The following is a 6,479-nucleotide window of genomic DNA, read 5'->3' on the forward strand; positions in this document are numbered from 1 at the left end:
AGGCGGGTCTCGGACCCACGGGCTCAGGCAATCCACTCACCTCAGCCTCCCAAAGGCGCGCGATTACAGGCTGAGCCACCGAGCCCAGCTCATGGGAAACTTAACATCGAGGTAGCGTAAACCAAGCAGTCCCCCGTGGGACCTGCTGACAGGCTGCTGGCCCAGTTGCCTGACCTCAGCTGAGCTGACAGCAGGGAGGAGGAATCACATCCTAAGTGGAGCGCCTGAGCCAGCCCCATGCATGCTGGGAATAAAGGGGATCCCAACCAAGGAAGGAAGAAGGGAGGGTGGTGGCCTCAAATTGCAGCTGGGAATGGGGCTGCAGCAAATCCCAGGCCCTGGGGATAGGGTGGAGGAGGCAGGGAGATAGCCTGGGTGTTATCTGGGTTATCAACCTCAGGAAAGACAGGTAGGGGAAAGGACTAGCGGGTCAGAAGGCAGAGGCCTGGGGCAATCCATCCGGGGGGGTTTGCTGGCTCCTGGGGACGACAGGACCATCAGGACCCTATGCTTGAGCTGGGTAGGGATGGATCATCTACGACTCAGGCAGGAGCCCAGGAGGAGGCAGGAAAAGCCTTGCAGGGACTGGAGCAGGGGACCAGAGCTCCTGCATCGCCCCAAGGACTCGGCTACACATGGTCACAGTCCAAGGCAGACCAGCAGCAGTCACCCCAGATGCTGGTGATGGGCAGCCCCAGACAGACGTCCTGGCACCCTGCAGGGACATCAAAGACACAGGAATATGGAACACAGGGGAAATGGCCTTCACGGCTGAACACAGCCAGGGCACCTGGAGCCTCAGATTCTAAGAAGGCGGGTCACACGAGGTATCCTTCAGGAACAATGCCATCCACAGCCATCCACACAAAAAGAGGCTTGGGTCCTTACATGGGCAGGACTCTGCAACCCAGGGTGACTTATCCTCCAAGAGTTTTTTCCATCTGGAAAAATTGTTATGCAAAGTACATCCATTTCTGTACCTTAGAAGAAAGGTGATCAAAGGAAAAGATCAAGAAAGATGGCCAGACAATTGGACTTCATCCAAATTAAACCTTCCCTGTTTCAAAGGGCACTGTAAAGCAAGTAAAAAGACAACTCCCAGAGAGGGAGAAAAGATTTGCAAATCAGCATCTGAGAAGGGTCTAGACTCAATATGTAAGAAAACTCTCACAGCTCAACAAGAAGAAGACAAATAACCCAACAAAAAAACAGGTCAAGAATGTGAACAAACCGGGCTCGGTGGCTCAGCCTGTAATCCCAGCACTTTGGGAGGCTGAGGTGAATGGACTGCCTGAGCCCGCGGGTTCGAGACCTGCCTGGGCAACTTGGCGAGACCTCATCTCTACAATAAAAGCAAAAATTAAAGCCGGGCTCGGTGGCTCAGCCTGTAATCCCGTGCCTTTGGGAGGCTGAGGTGAGTGGATTGCCTGAGCCCGCAGGTTCAAGACCCGTCTGGGCAACTTGGCAAGACCTCATCTCTACAGTAAATAAAAAAATTAGCCGGGTGTGGTAGCGCACGCCTGTAATTCCAGCTACTTGGAAGGCTGAGGCGGAAGGATCACTGGAGCCCAGCAGGTCGAGGCTGCGGTGGCCGGGAGCAGCCACTGCACTCCAGTCTGGGCAACAGAGTGAGACTCCAACTCAAAAAAAAAAAACAAACCAAAAATTAGCCGGGCATGGAAGCGCACGCCTGTAGTTCCAGCTACTTGGAAGGCTGAGGTGGAAGGATTGCCAGAGCCCAGTAGGTCGAGGCTGCGGTGGCTGGGAGTGTACCACTGTACTCCAGTCTGGGTGACAGAGTGAGACTCCAACTCAAAAAAAAAAAAGAATGTGAACAGACATGTCTCCAAAGATCTACAAATGGCCACTAAGCACGAGAAGATGCTCAGCATCATCAGTCATCAGGGAAATGCAAATCCAAACCACAGTGAGACACCACTTCACACCTGCGCTTATTGTTAGAATCAAAGAACCGGAAAATAACAAGTGTTGGTAAGAATGTGGAGAAACAGAACCTTCCCATACTGCTCATGCCTGGCAGGTGGGAGTGTGATACGGTGCACCCACTGTGGAAAAAAGATGGGTAGACCCCCCAAAAGTAAAGCAAAGACACCATGTGACCCATAAAATGAAAACATATCTGGCCAAGTGCAGTGGCTCATGCTCAGGAGGCTGAGGCGGGAGGATCGCTTGAGCCCAGGAGTTTGAGATCAGCCTGGGGCAACAGAGCGAGACCTTGTCTCTAAAATACACACATACATACGTCCAGAAAAGGGTGAATTTTACGGTATGTTAATCATATCTCAGCAAAAATATACCAAGGGTCTCAAAAAAAGAATACATGTTCTAAGAGATGTTATCCATGTATGACTTTTCTAAATTGAACTTAATTACGGTAACAATGTGTAGTATGACTCACTCAAATGCTAGCATTACCATGCACCAGGCAAGTAGATATTGAGTATTATAATTTTAATACAGTTTTTTCCTTTCTTAAAATGTATACAGCGACTTGGATGGATTTAGCATCTATAATAGTGAGTGATCTATCACAGAAACAAAGAACTGAGTACATATTCTCACTCATAAGTGGATCTTGAACACCTATCATAATACTACAAGAAAGGGATTGGCAGTAGCCAGAAACTGCCAGGGTGGGGGGACATAATATCAATAAGGGTACATGATTTTAAACCAGGCGAAGTAGGGACCAGAGAGAGGCCCAAACTTTACCTGTACAATGACCAGTTGTATACCTAATCTTGAATTGTACCCCACATCTCTTTTTAAAAAGCACTAAAAGATACTTTAAAAAGAAAAAAATGGATATGCATTATTTTGCACCCTATGTGTGTGTATACATGTATAAATGTGTATATATATTGTACGTGTATTTTAAGAGATGTATATACACACACATTTAATATATACACACACACATACACATTGGGAAGTACAAATGCTGGAGCTGTGTCTGCTGCTATGCTTGTGAATATTAAAACATTTCCTTTTTTTTGTTGTTGTTTAAACATCCAACAGACTTTTTAGGCTGTTACGAATTCCTGTTTCCTTAAGGCCAGACTTCGGAGTCCTCAGTCACTCTTCCTCATTCCTGGCCCTATCCATCTATCTAGGCCTGGGAATGGCTGAGGAAACACCCCTGTCTCCCTCCAATCTCATTAGCCAGCCTTAAGAACAGAGTGGGAGCATTCCAGCACTGGTGCAATCAATGCCTCTGGACACAGATTCTCATGGGATCAAAGCTAGTGACCAATTATGGGTTTAATGCTTAATAAATGTCACATAATTTAATGTGATCATGTGATCAAGACGGGGTGGGGGCAGGAGCAAGCTCTGAATGACCCACAGGCCCTGGAGTGGGGCAGAAAGTCTAAGCTCTAGCTTTGCTCACCAGTCCTGTGCCAGTGAGCAGCTCTGTACCTCAGTCTCCTCGTCTGTAAAATGGAGATAATAGGCCAGGCACAGTGGCTCATGCCTGTAATCCTAGCACTTTGGGAGGCAGAGGTGAGAGGATTGCCTGAGTCTAGGGGTTTAAGACCAGCCTGGAGCCGGGCTCAGCAGCTCACCCCGTAATCCTGCGCCTTTGGGAGGCTGAGGTGAGTGGATTGCCTGAGCCCTCGGGTTTGAGACCCGCCTAGGCAACTTGGCGAGACCTCATCGCTACGATAAATAAAAAATTAGCCGGCCCTGGTAGCGCGCCTGTAGTTCCAGCTACTTGGAAGGCTGAGGCGGAAGGATCGCCGGAGCCCAGCAGGTCGAGGCTGCGGTGGCTAGGAGCGGCCACTGCACTCCAGTGTGGGCAACAGAGTGAGACTCCAACTCAAAAAAAAAAAAAAAAAAATGGCCAGCCTGGGCAACTTGGCAAGACCTTGTCTCTACAATAAATCAAAATATTAGCTGGGTGTGGTGGTGCACGAAGGCTACCTGGAAGGCTGAGGTGGAAGGATTGCCTGAGCCCAGCAGGTCAAGGCTGCGGAGGCCGTGAGTGTGTCACTGCACACCAGGCTGGGCAACAAAGTGAGACTCCAACTCAAAAGATGATAGATAGATAGATAGATAGATAGATAGATAGATAGATAGATAGATAGATAGATAGATAGATAAAATGGAGATAATAAGGCACCCATCCCTCAGGGCCGCAGTGAACAGTGGGTGAATTTAAGGTGTGGAAAAACTCCTGGCCCAAGGCTGGCACAGAGCAAGGCTTCAATAAAAAGACCCTGTGTTGTTGCTATTATTTTTTTAAGTAGAGGTCTCACTCTGTCACCCAGGCTGGAGTGCAGTGGCATGATTGTGGCTCACCATAGCCTTGACCTCCTGGGCTCAGGCAAGCTTCCTGCCTCAGCCTCCAGAGCAGCTAGGACTACAGGCATGCGCCACCCTGCCCAGCTCATTCTTTTCCATTTTTTGTAAATACAGGGTTTCACTATGTTGCCCAAACTAGTCTCAAACTCCTGAACTCAAGCAATCCTCCCACCTCGGCCTCCCAAAGTGCTGGGATTACAGGCAAGAGCCACCATGCCTCCCAACCCTGCTTTTATTACTTAAGGATTCCCAGCATTTAATTTTGAACCGGCTAAAATGAAGCTGCCCCAAATAACCTAACTACCCAGAAGCTTGAAGTCTCACACCACTCCCGATTTCTGCTTATTTCCTTGGGTAAGGACCCCGGGGCTGGGAGAGGAGGCTGGGCCAGCTTCTCTGTGCCCCACCCCAGCACACACTCCTGGGGAGACACCTGCTGAGTCAGCCCCCGAGGGTCAGGCTGGGCTGGCCCGTGGGGAGGAGGAGCCCAACAGAGCTGGGTGACTACCAAGGCTGTTCAGGATCAGAGGGACTAGAGGGGCAGGAAGTGTGAATGCTGGGGGCTGTGCTCATGAATATTAAAACATTTCCCTTTTTTGGTTGTTGTTTAAACACCCAACAGTCTCTGTAGGTTCTTAAGAACTCCTGTTTTCCCAAGCAGAGGTTTATCAGGAAAACAGGCTCCTGGGGCCCCAGTTGGCTGGGTGAACCAGAGAAAAGCAGGACACACCTCAACAAGTAACATACCGGGCCTCAGCTTACCCACATGTAAGCGGTAACATACCGGGCCTCAGCTTACCCGCATGTAAGCACCCTTTCAGCTCTGCCACAAGGGTGGGGTGCCTATGTATAAAAATCTGCCCTGCCCACCTTTATTCCCGCCCTGATCATGAGGGGAAAGTTTACTGCCTATTTTCCCAAGTATTCTTTGACACAGGGACAAGGTAATAAAGGGCAGGGCTTGAGGGAAACAGCACAGAGCTGGGAAACACCTCCGTGAAGCAGCTGTGTGACCCCGGGCAAGTCTCTTGACCTCTCTGAGCTTCAGCCTCTTCCACTACAAACGGTGACTGCACACTCCCTCGAAGCTGGCAGCAGCTCTGTGGGCACACCGGTGCACGTCTCTGCCTGCTGCTTCACAGTCCTCGTTTCCCGGCTAGTCACAGGAAACAAGGGGCATTCGGCCGGGCTGTAATTGCTTTTCCAAGAATGACACTCCGGTCACTAGGCAGGTGGGTCCTTCCTCTTTAGCAGAATAAATATCCTTCGCGATGCTCACCCGGCGGGGAACTGTGGGTGTTACCTCCAGCCTCTGTCCAAGTCCCGCCCTGTATGCCCTTGAAGACCCACCTCAGGAGGGTGGAGGCACAGTCCCCCAGGCCTGAAGACGGCCGGCAGAGGTCAAGGCCCACGTGGCAGCTGGGGAACAAGTCCTGGCTCTGCAGCCACTGCTAACTTGAGCCTCGCTCTCTAGAGGACGGATGGCCCTCCCTGCCACTCACAGACTCAGGCTCAGGGTAGGACGGGCAGGCACTCACCGGACGCCCTCATTGAGGCTGAAGAGTTCCTGGTCGGGCAGCCCCTTGCGCTGGAAGACGGCGATCACCCCGTTGTGGATGCTGCAAGGGAAGAGGCCAGTTGTGGTCCAGAGGCCTGGGGATCTAGCCCCCCACCCCCATTGCCCACCAGGCTTCCTTCCTCTTTCCTTCTCCCACTGGCCCCTTCCTCTTAGAAGAGCAGGAATCACTGTCCCTGCAGGACCTGAAGACCCTGCACCCCCAGCCCCAGCTTCCCCAGAGTCCAGGTCTGTATCACCAGGAACCTCCTAGTGACCTCTCCAGGCCGTGCCAGACATATTCTGCGGCCAAACCTCGTCCAACTCTGCTTCCTTTCTGTGCTCTTAAGTCTTCTCCACCCAGGTCAGAAACCAGGGGGTCCCCTCCATATCTGCTGCTCCCCACCCCTTCTCTACCGCCATAGCCACCCCCTGAAGCTCTTCACAGCATCCCTAGCCAACAGCGGGGGCTCCTAGCCACCCCATGCATCCATGTTCAGGCCCAAGAGAGTGTAAGACCTGGCCATGCTTCCCACCCCTGGTCGCTGCTCATCTCAACCCTCAAAGCAAGAGTTGGCAAACATTTTCCGTAAAGGGT

The 6,479-nt window shown here is 51.3% G+C and overlaps 1 protein-coding gene across 3 annotated transcripts in view; it reads right to left on the reverse strand.

Moving 5' to 3' along the window:
* The window catches only part of PRR5 (proline rich 5), a 23,397-nt gene extending 17,449 nt beyond the window's left edge, over nt 1–5,948 (reverse strand). For 2 of the 3 annotated variants that reach the window (XM_021710959.1, XM_008055178.1), the window contains exon 1: nt 5,865–5,942. The gene's annotated coding sequence lies outside the window, so the exon portion shown is untranslated. Of the gene's footprint in view, nt 1–5,864 lie in introns of all 3 variants that reach the window. The other variant, XM_021710958.1, reaches the window with a different exon arrangement.
* Between the last annotated feature and the right edge of the window lie 531 nt (nt 5,949–6,479).

The sequence above is a fragment of the Carlito syrichta genome, unplaced genomic scaffold (assembly GCF_000164805.1).
Source record: "Carlito syrichta isolate Samal-C Ts95f unplaced genomic scaffold, Tarsius_syrichta-2.0.1 Scaffold301761, whole genome shotgun sequence".
NCBI lineage: Eukaryota > Metazoa > Chordata > Mammalia > Primates > Tarsiidae > Carlito > Carlito syrichta.